Genomic DNA, 13,940 nt, shown 5'->3' with positions numbered 1-13,940 from the left:
AAAGCTGTCATTCAGCCTGGGAAACTCAGGACAGAAAAAAAGGAACAAGTCTGGAAAAGTTATTTTCCGGTCTCCCATTCAATAGCATTTTGAGATTGATACAATAAGTGCTGATAAAATACCTGAGAGTTGACATTTTCATACATAGCAGATCAAAAAAAGGTTTGTTTTCTAAATTTTGGGAGCAATATTAGTGGCTGAAGTAAAAGCACTGTTCACTGCTTCCAGAGTACCACATTAACTGTAACTGTAGCTTCTTTTTCTCTCTCTCTCTCTCTCTTTTTTTTTTTTTTTTTTTTTTTTTTAAGAGAAGGGAGGAAGCATGAGACAGTAGTACAGCCTGGAGACTTTGACAGCACTATCTGGATGCCAATGTCATGCTGTGTAAACATGTGGATCCATTAGACAATTGTTGGAAGCAGTGAATTCTAAATTTGATCTAGTGATAGGACTCATGCTGTTTGGAAAGAAAAAAAAAGGGTTGCGAAACCACACAAGGAAAACGTTTCAGACTTGTTAAAAAGAAGTACAATGTGAACAATGATGTATTGGATGGCCTGCAGATTTCAGCCTCTGGAGAGTCTTGACAGACAGAACAAAGACCTGAACTAAACTGTTAAATCAGTTTATAAAATATACTCCAACCTGAAAGGAGAGAAACATTTTTATAAAAAAAATGATATTCACATAGGCAGAATAAGAAAGAAATTTTTCCTTGGGATAAGACAAACAGTAGCAATGATTTATATATTCTTTCACATTTCTTCTGCATGCTACTGCCTTAGCTAATGAATCAGTTCTAGCGAAGCCTAAGCCGTACGGCATCCCCAGCTCTGCTGGCCTGGCGGGGGGAGCGGTGGTTAACTGCCTTCCTTTGCTTCGTGCTGGCAACACAAGGCTTTTTGCTTTATAGCACTTAATGGTCTAAAATACACGTTGAAATTAACTCCTTCGTTAGCTATACAGCTGCTGCCCCTTATCTTTCATTACTGTTAATTACAGCACTGCAAAATTTTATGTTGTGACTCAGAATTAAATAGGATTAATATGATATATGATTTTTCTTGGAATACACAACCCGGGCCTCATGAATAAAATTATAGGCTGCATGACATATGACATTTGAAAAGGTATTACATTCTTTAAGCTATCTAGAACAACTGTGCATTCAGTCACGCTGCAAGTTCTCTGCAAACCGACTAACCAGCTGTTTATTCCCTTGGAGCTGCCTACATCAAAAGACACATAAAGCAGTGGGTTCACCTCCCAGCAGAACTGCAGACCCGCTGTAAGTCTGTCGCTACAAAACTTGTTATTCATCCCTGCTGGCTTATAGATGTGAAGAGCAGTATGCATAGCTCAGCATTTCAGTTATGATTCATGTTGCGATTTAATCATTCCTGAAACTTAGTTTACTACTTAAAAGAAAATGTACTTCAGCAACAAGGATCAGAATGCAAGAAAAACAGATCAATCTAGGAAGAGCTACTGAGTCACCACGGAGGGAGGCAATGAAACACACGTTACCCTTGTGAATCCAATTAGGTCAGCAGAAGCAAAGCTTCTCCTTGGTGACTGGTACGGACAAAACCTTTCTCCAACCCACCCCTACGAACCCGCGTGAGCACACGGCAGTGGTCCTCTGAATGCCGATCTCAGCATTGCAGCTTGCCATGGATATAAATAAGTTTGTTTGTGCAGCTTAGCCAGCTGAATTCAATGACAATTCACGTGTCTGATTCCATCACATCCATAAATACCTGGATGTGAGGCCACAGCAGAGGCACTGAAGGGCCGTGTTAGCCAGGAGGCGCCAGCCCCAGTGGCCCGGCCCGGCGGGCTGGAGGTCGCTGCGGGACACTGAGGGGCTCCAGAGCGTGCGGCAGCTGTGCCACGCTTCAGCAGCGAGGCCTATCAGCCGGCACTGCTCACATCCTCCTGCCCTGCTAACGAACAGAGAAAAAGAGCTTCCTACATGTGTTCTGTGCTGTAAAGCTCGGGGCAGCTGTCTTAACAGCACCTGCAACGCAACTTCAATCTGTATGAATTTATAAACAGCAAATCTGTTGTTTCTTCACATGAATTAGCGGACATTTGTTTCTGTGGTGGGATGAGAGGCCAGCCAGAGCTGGAGACCAAACAGCCAGCCACTCCAGCATGTCTTAGGACTGCTCGAGCCAGGGAGGTGATTTCCAGCTGCGTGACACGTCACACACACAAGCCATGGCACACACATGGAAATCGCTCTCTCAAGTTCAAGGCCACGTAATAATAGCAATTAGTGCTTCTATTTACTATTCCTCATCAGATTGTGAAACTAAAATTGCAACCAAATATTGATTGGTACCACGTACTTTTCTTGGGCCCTCCAACGCTTGCCACAAGATGTGAGGAACAGGACAGAGGCCGGGCCGGGCCGGGCCGCTGGCGGCTCCCATCGCGCCACCCATCACAGAGACCAGCGGCACCAGTGGGAAATGCAAAACAGTAGGAGATGAGATCTTTCACAGACCTTTACTGACCTTTCAATAAAACTTTAATATAAAAAGAATAAACTGGCACAGGCTGCTATCTTAAACAATTTTTTTTTCACAAATGAAGTACTCTGTTTCCCTCAAACTTCAGTCATAATCGAGTAACCTCAAAGTTAATCTTTCTTTTTAGGGGAAAACACACCTTTTTTACTATAGTGACAATCTATTCTTAAAGTTATCTTGCTCTCCAAGTATTACTGTTCAATCACTTATCCAAGCAAAAAGACTTAAAACTCTTTAATTTTAACTGCAAGAAATATGGAAATTAGTGCTTTACTTCATTCCTCTCCTTTAGATAACTTAGATCTGAAATACTGGTTACAAGTTCTTAGTGGTCACACATACTATACCTTTGTTTTTATAATTTACTAAAATATTCATCTTTTCCGTATTTTCTCCCACAGTGTGCAAAGGAGCAGATATATCCTCAGTAACCAAAGTGAATTAGCGTAACACAGTATGCCAAAACCACTGTGTTCTACAATAACAAACCAAACTGACATTTGTCATAGTATCTTATTACATGCCAAATATTTCACATCGGGCCTGTTCCATTTCAGTTTTAACCCAGCACGCGTGACATTTTCAATGAGGAGAAGGAAGCTGTGAGTTTCTATTTTTAATTCAATCCACAGCTTTTATTCAAGAACCTCAATTCACCTCAAAAATGTAAATAAAGCCATCAACACCAACATCACTATGATACAGTAACTCTCCTATCAACCTTTCAGCTACAGTCATTGAGTCAGTAATCAATCATGAAGCAATTCAATACCAAACATTGTAAATAATTACATTCTGGATTTTCTAATCACTGCATGAAAATATTGCATGTTGTAAATGATATATAAGGCATACTACAGTGAAACAACACACAAAATGAAATGTATTTAACAGAATTGATGAAATTTACTTTTCATTTCTTTGAACCAACTATGAGCAATTAGTTTACCTTTTCTTTCTTCTTTTTTTCTTCCAGTGGCTCCATCTTCGACTGACGTTCTTCTGTGCTGCACATCACGTAAGTACAGGTATAGCAATACAGTGTGACTATTTTTGTATGTTTCTTTTATCAATGTACAACAGTGAAAATATTTACCAACATTGGGATTTCTGGACCTGGTATTTATTTCTGTGAAAATGTACTAGAAAACTTACTAAGTGCTCATGGAAGAGTTAACGAAGGCAGTCTGTATTGACTCCCAGATCAACCTCTTCCCCAAAGCTCACAAACTGGCAATTTATGTAGGCTCAGATGAAGGTGCCTCCAGTTTACAACATCTTTATAGCCTTGTGAAATTTGGACTTCATGGACGCATCCCATGATCCTAAGGCACTTGAGGACTCCTTGCCAAGCAGGAGAACCTCTGTGATCTACACAAACTGCAGAAACAGATTGGAGGAACGCTTGCAGGATTTAATTGACATCATTTCTGCAAACTGCTTGCCGACCCCTGCGAGGAAGGAATCGGGGCTGTAATGCTCTCCTCACAACCTCTACCAGCAGGCCATCATGTCAGCTAGAACTGCCTGAAGCCCCACGGTCAGTGGTAAAGATTTTCATGCACTGACAAAGGCTGGCCATGGAGGAGAAAGGCAAAGCTAACACCTAGTGAATCAGCGTGGGCTAACTCTGCAGGAGAAACATACCTTTAAGAAAGCCAAACAGATTAAAAGAAAAGAGGCACCAAATTCAGCCTTCTCTAAGGGACCAACACCATTCCTCTGAGGGCACGTGGGTGTGCTCGCACACAGCCTGAAGAACGTGCTTGGGCACAGGCTGGTGACCTGCTCGCAGCAGCGTGTTGTAGGTGTGCTGTCCGCCCTGCTCTAGTTAATGAGCAAAGGACAAGAGTCAGGAATTCTTTAATGCTAGCTAACACCAGCTCTGCCAGTGCTGACTGCTGCTCTTGCTCTTGGCAAATCACTTCATCTTTTTCGTTTTCTCCTCTGTACAATGAGCATAACATTTTTGTGCCTAATACTCATCTCCCCAGTGTTACATTCCCAATTTGACATTCTAGTCATAAACGCACTGCCTTCCTTTCTTCTACTTTGATAAAGTGTAGTCAGTATCAGTTGGGAACACTTCTTTAAAACTTATTTCCAACTATTGTGAAACAGGAGCTGAATGTTTATGGAGTAGTTATTTTTTATGTCAGTTTACCATAGGGCCTCTTTAGCCACAAGCTTACAGCCGGAGGCCCCAAGGCATTTTTGGGAATGGAAACTTTTGGAGTTCAGCTCTTAACAAATTTCCAGCCTGCAGTATGTTTTTCATTAGTCTACATGGTGTTATAATAAATGATGCACTTCCTCTTTCATTTTATGATTTTTTTTTAAAACATGCAACAATTTTTCTGTGTCTGTTTTCTATTACTTCCAATATACTCAACCACACTAATCTTGGAGTCTACTTCATGTGTAAAGACAGAAAGGATGTACTGAGTAAGATATCGGCTATAGCAAGACAAGCTTCCAGTCTAAATTCTTCACTGAAGGACAATCATAAAGTCATTGAATGTATGTATCCCATCTTTTTAGGGGCCATTATTGTTGTTATTGTTATTATAATCTCTGTTACCTCAAAACCTAGAGTTGGCCCAGAAAGTGCTCCTCTAAGTTACATACCCACAAGCCACAGCTAAAAAAGTTTGAGCTCATTGGTCAGTTTTTTTTTTCTGCTACCTATTATAATCACAGACATACTGCTATGACAATACCGTGGTGCAACAAATTTTTAAAATAATCACAGAAACATGAAAACCTCCCAAAGCCTCCACATAACAGATTTACACAAAGATCTTTTTTGCATAAAGACCAAAATGATATTTCTTTGTATAGATTTGCGCACCCATCCTCCCAAAAGCTTTTGATAAACTGAAAGCAGTTGAACAGAGGGCCACGAGGACAGCTGTGGGCAGAACACTTGCAGCCCTGTGGTCAGAGGCTGAGGGAACTGGGCTTGCTCCACCTGAAAAAGAGAAAGTTTTGGGTAGACCTAAGCCACAACCACTGTGCACCTGCAGGAGGCTTACTGTGCACACAGATTCGGGCTCTTTACTGCAGTGCATGGTGGGATGAAAAAAGACAATGGGCAAAATTTGAAGAAGAGAGAGATTCCAATATATGAGGGAATTTATTGTATTTCTTTAACCATTATGACAATCAAGCATTGGAAGAGGTTGCCCAGACATCACACTGTCTTTGTCCTCAGAGGTTTTGAAGATCTAGTTTGATCTCCTATCTGCCCTGCTTTGTGCAGCATTTTGGACAGATGACTTTCTCAAGCCCCTTCCAACTTGAATTATTGTATGAGCAATTCAGTCCCATCAAAAATTAGTTAATATTTTAAATACCACAAAAAGAATGCGTCCTAGATTTATTCAGACCATATATATCATTTTTTTCTGCTACCTATTATACTCACAGACATACTACTTTGACAGTACTGTGGTGCAACAAATTTTTAAAACAATCATAGATAAATGCTGTGGATAGCATTTAACCTCTGACTCCCTGTTTTTTGATTGAAATCATCCAGTGATGACTGTAGCTTTTTGAAGCAAAGCTGAGACAACAAAAAAAGGGCAAATAAAGTTGTACTTTATGAGTTTTGGACGTGCAATGGCAACAGCCATCAGTAAACTTCACAGTGAAATACCTGTGTGTCACAGTTTTAACACTTTATTTTTTTAAATCCCAGCACCTTTCCCTGAGTGCAGTTTGTATAGATACTAGTCAATACTGTAAAGGTAGCAATATAAACAAACCATAGTACAAGGGAAGGAGAGAGTTTCGGAAAAAAAAAAAAAGGAAAGAAAAGAAGCCAAACACCTAGCATTTCAGTATTTAAATCTCCATCCTAACAGCACGACTACCCACATTTAAATGAAGCCAAAGCTCCTTGCGCAGTCTTGTTCCTCTCACCCAAAACTAGTTTGGTGAGCTCTGCAGGTGGTCAAAGGAAAATCAAAAGCAAATGTCTTGAGTGTTTCAGAGCTGATGTTTGAGAACACAATGTTATCAAGAAACGTTCACCTCCCTTCTGGGCTGATCTGCACACATCTTCGTTAGTAATTTACCTCCACACATCTGTAACATGGACAAGGCGAGCGTGCCAGCAGGGTTACATGCAAAGTCGTGCAAGATGGGCTCCCCCCGCATGCCCCCACTCCCCAGCCACCCCAGAACCCTTTCCAGCATCTGCATCTTCTTCGTAATTTATTGCTTTGCATTTATCGGCACAGAGGTTTATGCCTCCTGCTTGCCACAAACTCCTCCCTGCTGCCGGCCGAGATCTGCCCCCTCATTTCGGCATTGTTACAGTGCAGTTTCCTTCCTCTCACAAATTAAGGGCTTTGTTCATCTTTCCCTTATGAAGTTTCAGTCACCCTTCCTGACAGAGGAGACGGTGTTCATTTCGCAAAGAAAAATCATGACTAGGAGACTTCTACCGGGCAGTGAGGTTACGGTTCCCAAACATCAAATTCCATCGTGAGGACAGCAGCGGTGTGGTCAGACATAGGATTACACTGGAAATCACCATGGGTGTCACCAGTAGGTAGGGATAACAAACTATGGATCTGCAAAAACTGAACAGCCTGTGCTTCTTTTTCCTTCTGCCATTCCAAATCAGCGTTCACTATCACTTACTGCCATTTACCATGACCAGCTGCCAAAAGAGGACTGTCTGTACATTTGTTTCAAGAATATCAGGGGACTTTTGTAGGTGAAAAGCTGAGAGAAAGAGAATATGAACGTTAAAGAATATCAACTAAACTAAGATCAGTCATTAAGACATATTAACCCAGCAAAATTCACACAGTTGGGAAAAATACGGAAAACAGATCCCTTTCTGTAGGGCACACAAACAGTATTCCCTCTGCAGAGCCTTCCAACAGAGTCAGCAGCAAGGAAAAGATCAGAGTCCTGTTAGAGGAAATGACACCTCCCACGACTTCCACAAAAAGGAGCTGGAGCTTTCCCCTGCCTTTTTAGCAGGGAAAGGAAAGTGAAGGCCAAGTGCTGCCGCTGCCAATACGGAGAGATGACCGAGTTAAGCAGATCCTGTTAATGACCCTACCCAATGAAGAGCAAGGATTACCATTAAATAGCATTCAGTTACCTGACCTACTCTGCCAGAGACTTGAAATTTAGAAAATGGTAAAAAGAAATACATGACTGTTCTTATAGTCACATTTCAAAATAGTAGCTCGTTAGACAGTGCAATTGTTTAAAGGCAGAACACTGCTCACAAAAGGCAGGAGCAATTCTGCATTATACGCACAACTATATATATTCGCATATTTTAAAATGTTCTATATATGGGTGATGCACTTATTTATTTTTTAAGATAACCTTCTTTTTATGTTTGCTTCTATACATAATTTTAATGAGAATGTATTCCCGGGGGCTGGCAGCATCAGAAAAAATAGGCTATGCCAACAAGAAGGGATTCCAGTCCAATATCATCATGTCTAGCATACCATGTTTCATTTACAAATCTTTGATTTCTAAATGAATGGCAGTTCAAAGTACACATTAAGCACAGCTACTTTCTGCCTATGTATGTAGAGATCGCTAGAGATTAAGTCACTTTAATTAAAAACTTAAGCAGGTGTCACTTCATGATACTCTGAATTTGGTTTAAACAGATGTATGTTCTATGATTACCTAGCAGTGCACTTTAAATACAAGCACAATCAAAGAGATCTCCCTAAACAAAACAAAGGAAAACCACTTTGTCTGATGGTTTGAAGTTTGGTACTCCTTGCCTTTCATATACAGAACAGCATATATTTAGTTGGACACGACATTCTACAACACTTCAACAATAAAGAAAAGCACTGTGAACAGCTCTGTGAGAGAGAACCTCAGGCCCCACGAGACCTACTAACTTCAGTGGGGTTTTGTTCTGCCTCTTTGTAGGTATCTAACTATCAAAAGTGAATTTGTACTATAAAGGCCTGAAACAAATCATTTAAAAGCATTCGGTATTCAAATAACCAGAGGTTTAGGGATGGAAATGGAATTATTTCTGACTTACTTTTCTTTCAATGCCATACATTGCCATGAGTGATAAATAGCAATATGAAGAATGCCCTGTTACCCCCTACTCGAAGGTTCTTTTCTTTTCTTTTTTTTAAGGCAATCCTAAGATTAATTTAAAGTCATCTGGTGAAAATACCTTTGTATTAACCTTAATATTTTTTTGTTAATATATACTGAACTCAAGTGAAGTGATTTCAGGAGTTATCCTGGATGCTTCTCATTTTAAGACATTAAATATTAGCTCTTACAAATTTCCATTATACATTGTCTGACAATATTTGCTGCTGTGGACTACATGAGCTGACTTTTAATTCTTACAGTGGCAATCAGTGATGATAAGGTTTCGTAGAAGCTGGACACAGATGACATTTTAGAATTTCATACCTATTGCAAGTCCCTCCTTTCCAGGTCTAATTTCATGTAATGTTAAGTGTAAAAAATGGTTAGAAATGACAAATTCACTCACTTGATCCTTTTTACTTACTGTATCATCAGGAATAGCTATCCTCAGAATTGCCTCCTAACCCTGTTTTAAATGATCACCCTGATCATTTACCGCTGACGCCTGAAGACAATGAAAGTGCACGTGCACTTCCAGAATTTGGGACACTTGGAACTAGTAAATCACAAACTGAATTCCCAAAGCCAAGACAAAGCCATTGGTAGAGCTGTGGGAAGTAAAGAGCGATGTGGACAGACAGCAATCGGGCAGATGACTGGGTCAGTGCAGGGTGTACAGCGCAGCGGGTGGCTAAGAAGGACAGGGGCAGAGCACAATTACCAGAATGAATGAAGGCAACCGGCTGGAGCTGTCATCTGCAGCAACAAAGTACATGCTGCATGCAGCTGGAATGCTGGTGAAAGGAACCTAGGGCATGGCTGCAAAGGCAAGGCTCAAAAAGCGTAGGACGATTAGCGTGAAAGCACTACTGTGGGAGCTTCAACTTATCCTGAAGAAATCACTGAGCACTCTTGTAAAAATCGGATTTCCATTTTCACGTGCTTTGCTCTACTTCTTTAGTATTAACTACAGCAATGCTGTATATAGAGAAATCCGAAAAATAAAAAGGGGTTAGAAGCCAAGATCCATCCTGCTGCTTCAGCTGTAAGGCACAAATCTGGATTAACTGCAAAGGCTTCGATCTCAAGTATGTGCCAGTGCAACTGAGAGCTACAACTGGCTCCAGAATTGTATCTGTTTCTTGTCTAGAGATGGCATGAGGAACCTCCCTTAGCCAGGAAGGGAAAACCATGAAAGTTAGGTAAGACTCTTTCGGCATCTATGTCAGGCACAGGTTATCAAAAGGAACCTCATACGGCTGCTCCACCTCCAGGTTTATCTGCTGGGAGCTGGCTGTGTAACTAACGGAACAGAAAAGAACCATTTCTTGCTTCTTTTGCTTTGTAAGCTCGGGGCTGCCACGAGGAACTGAGGGAATTCAAAAGCAGCTTCCCTTCTGTTGCTCTTTTGGACGTTTCTGTTTGAAGTGGCTGCTCATTCACCAGTTTTGTAGGTAGTCTTTAAAGCAATACTTTCCACCCTTCACACTTAAGTGCAGAAACATGCAATTAATTGTAACAATTTAGTAGTATGTTATGTCAGCCTTTTATTCCTACTGGGTGTCAGACTAAGGTGCAAGTACTCTTTGTAGTAGGATTTCAGACACTCTAGAGAAAATGCTAAGCTTTATAGACAGATCTGATATGGTTTGTGTAACACAAACAATCTGTGTCAGAGAAAACCATTTAGCTATCACTTAAAACAAAAATTCATTTTCAATCTAGAAATAGTCAAGCTCCACAATGGCCCTAAATAGCTTGTGGTGCTGTTGTGCTGTATGTAACTGATGGTTTAACCCTTTGTTTTAACATGTGCTTTTTATCACCTTTTTTTTTTTTTCCAAAAGAAGAATAAGCCTTCAAGTAAATTTTATGTGGAATGGCTCCAAGTTAGACTTTCTAAAAAGTCTTCACTTGTCAGCAGACAAACAGAGCCCTTACCTGCCAGATGGCTGTAACGCAGCAGTAAGAAATGCATCTAATGCGCCTCGTAGTAGTAGTGTCCAAACACCACATTATTGGCTCCCAAATATGTTCCTGGGCGGGAATGTTTGTAAGCCAGGCCTCTTCATCTTGCAAAGCTGCCAAACTCCAGGAACATTCTCAACAGTTTTAGTCCTTAACTAAAAAAACATCCCCACATTATTAAGAATTACCATGGAGAAAAGATTACAGGGAATCTGTCCTAATGCAATGGCTCTCTCCTGTTTCCACATAGCGTGTATGTTGTTTATTTTCATTCTTTGAGCAAAGGAATTTATAGCCATAATTATCTCATTTTCTCATGGTACAAACAGTCCAATTTTTATTCATTGAGGTCAACATTTTTGTTGCATTCTTCCTCTGTTTTTTTTTTCTTCCCTTTAAAGTTTGCTATTAACAGCAAATACAATAGATTTATACTATCAAAATACCTGTTGGGGGAGAGATTTATTAATAAATTGTATTTTCAAATCCACACAGATCTAAGTGGCAATATTAAAATAAATAACTAGAGGAAATGATTTTCAACTCAATTTCTTATGTTTGAGGCACATTACTTTTTTTTCTTTTTTAATATCCTTTAAAAGAAAGAGTTCCTTGACCCCTGGAGCCTCACCTTAAAAGATTTCTGTGCAAGACTTTCCCCCCAAATCTGCAAAGCTTCAAGAGGTAATGTTCAACCAAGTAGATTTTAGAAGTGCGGAGGGAGTACTTCATGGTCAACGGGCTATGAAATCCTGCTAGCTGACCAGAGTCTCAAGCATACAAACTTGCTGCGTTAAATCTAAGACCTTTAAAAGGGTTAAAGGGTGGGGAGACTTCACCGTAGCATTTATCAAGGAAGACAGTAAGGCCCTTGACTTCTTCTTTGCTTAATCATCTCCTCTCCCTTTTGTCCTGTGCCGGGAAGTGATCTGGGGTACCTGCAGCCTGTCCTGTGGTCTTCACAAAATACCCAGAGGGTGAAAGCCCTTTCCCCTTCCCAAGCACCTGAGGTCTGCAGAAGAAAGAACATCTGAAAGCCTGCAGGCAGGGAGAGGTCAGGAGCACGTTTGGATTAGCCTGTGATAGCTAAATAAACTGACTTAATGTCTAATGACATTTTCAAACAATAGCTAATAAAATTATCCAAAGTACGCAGAAACAAAAGATGCATGAAAATGCCATTATGGTCTCTAACACATCCACGTAACAGTGAATTTTAGTGCTTTGGACATTCAGATTAGAGGTCAAATATAAATGAACCCAAGTGAAAAAATCTGCTAAATAGAAAAGGCAGAAATACTCCTGCCTTGCCCATTATTATCATTTCCACTTGTACGCAACTATTGGTTTCTGTCCTATTTTTAGCAGAGAACCATGTTTTTGGAAACAGAAACGTGGTCTTTTGAAAATACCTAAATAAAAAGCATTTTCTGAAAGGAATCACAAGCTCTGAATACTTCCGGAAAGCCGCTCAGAATTAGCTGGGTTAGCAGGTCTGAGGGATTTTTGCTAAAACCACATCAGCACCCTGAGTCACGTCAGCAGGGGAAGGCGCTGTGATGGGTGCAGATGCTATCGCTCCTCTCCCAGCCTGTTTGTCACTGACCCACTGCAGGTTGACCCTCCTGTACCAACGCAGCTGGGGCAAGGGAAATAAAACTCACGCACCTGTCTCGGCAGGTTGAGCTCACTGCAAGGCACCATACCAGAGTGCGCCTTTGTGGTCCTGTTTTGAAATCGAGCTGCGGGAGCGCAGACGCGCTTCCCTCCACTGACACTGCTGCAGGGCTGGCAGCCCTGCCAACAGGAAGGCTGCACCGCCATGCGGGGGGGAAGCTGCTGGCATGTTTCTCAAAACAGGGATGCCGATTCTGAAGAATGAACTGGGAGCAAGTATCTGGGTTGCAGCGTGGGCACAACTGCAGTCTCGTTTTTAAAATTTTCCATCGAAGTTCGTGCAACCTGAAATGTCATAGCAGATTACAAAACAAGAGGGACTAAAAGTTGTCCTCATACAAAAGACAGCTCTAAAGCAACTGATCTAAAATTCACAAGTCTTCCTTACTTCAGCTGATTTGCAAATTCAGTTTCTTTTTTTTTTTTTTAAATTGATTACCAAAGCATTTTCAGGCATGTTAGGACCAACTATAAACTTGCTGAATTCTCATGCTAAGATAAAACTCAAATAAACAGTCCTAAATGAATCCCCCTTAATGTTACTTTTTAGTTCTACACTTAAAACAACAGTACTGAAAAACAGGAAAAAGTGTCAGTCAGGGACTGGAAACATCTGCGCAATGGAATGAGATCTTTGCCCACAACACAATCTCTCCATCGTGCACTCACTAACTGATTTGCTGTTTGAGCTCCTCTGAAGGTACTGTCATTTCAGCTTGGAATAAAAGCATATCGAGGAATAGTTCTGATAACCCTTTTATTTAAATAACTATTCCTTACTGACAACTTACACGTGGGTAACAAGGGCCCAGATGCACAGCCACTAATTCACTAATGTCATAATGATGCTTCAACAAAACCACTTCAGCTCATAAAAATAATATTCAAGCAACCACAGTCCTAAATAACTACTTTTACTTTACCCTTGCGATTTGTTTAATCCATCTGGAGAAACTCTACCTAAGTCTAAGTTACTGCATTAAGCACTCCTAAAAGATTAGCCTTGGAAAGTCATGATGTTGCTGAACAAAACTGAACAGAACTTATTAATCTTCATCTTATTTAGCTTCCGTAAGTACAAAATATTACCAGAATTGTCTACCAGTTTGTATCAGCTGCAGCAGCGTGTCAGAAATATCAGCATCTCAAACACGTGGTGACTTCATCCCTTGAACCACCACAAAGTATGACGGACCCAAAAACCTGATCTGCTCTAGTAGGCCTTTCATGCTAACACTGCTACTGCTTACTACGAGCTTTATGACTGCACGGTAACTTCAGGGAACCACCAGCAACAGGAACTGTATTCGGGGTGGTATTTAAGTCAGCACAGTCATCAAGCCACTATCAGCAACATGAGGTAGCTGAAAACAGTAATAAGTCTGGGAGGAGACCCCCAGGGCTTCCGTGATCAGGATCTTCTCCTTCACAGGGAGGCAGAGCAGAAGCATGTGGGGTTTTGTTGATGCCTCACGCTTACACTGTGCTCCTGTCCAGTTGAATCTCCACCATGTACACAGGAAAAATATCTGCCTTGTGTTTAAAGGTGTTGGAAGTATGGACTAAATTTCTTGACAGGGCAGGCCACAGAAACGGCTACACCTTCACCTAGGCAGGCACTTGCTTACTTTGTGATGAGGCAGATTA

The 13,940-nt window shown here is 40.9% G+C and overlaps 2 protein-coding genes across 7 annotated transcripts in view; one reads left to right on the top strand and one right to left on the bottom strand.

Moving 5' to 3' along the window:
- CHLSN (cholesin) overlaps positions 1-13,940 on the bottom strand; it is a 133,328-nt gene that overhangs the window by 54,464 nt on the left and 64,924 nt on the right. The window lies entirely within an intron of this gene.
- The window catches only part of GPR146 (G protein-coupled receptor 146), a 52,840-nt gene that overhangs the window by 19,216 nt on the left and 19,684 nt on the right, over positions 1-13,940 (top strand). For 2 of the 4 annotated variants that reach the window (XM_083799494.1, XM_083799496.1), the window contains exon 2: positions 3,514-3,555. The gene's annotated coding sequence lies outside the window, so the exon portion shown is untranslated. Of the gene's footprint in view, positions 1-3,513; positions 3,566-13,940 lie in introns of all 4 variants that reach the window. The other 2 variants (XM_083799497.1, XM_083799498.1) reach the window with 1 other exon arrangement.

The sequence above is a fragment of the Anser anser genome, assembly GCF_964211835.1.
Source record: "Anser anser genome assembly, chromosome: 15".
Lineage (NCBI taxonomy): Eukaryota > Metazoa > Chordata > Aves > Anseriformes > Anatidae > Anser > Anser anser.
This window is presented reverse-complemented; position numbering and strand designations above follow the sequence as displayed.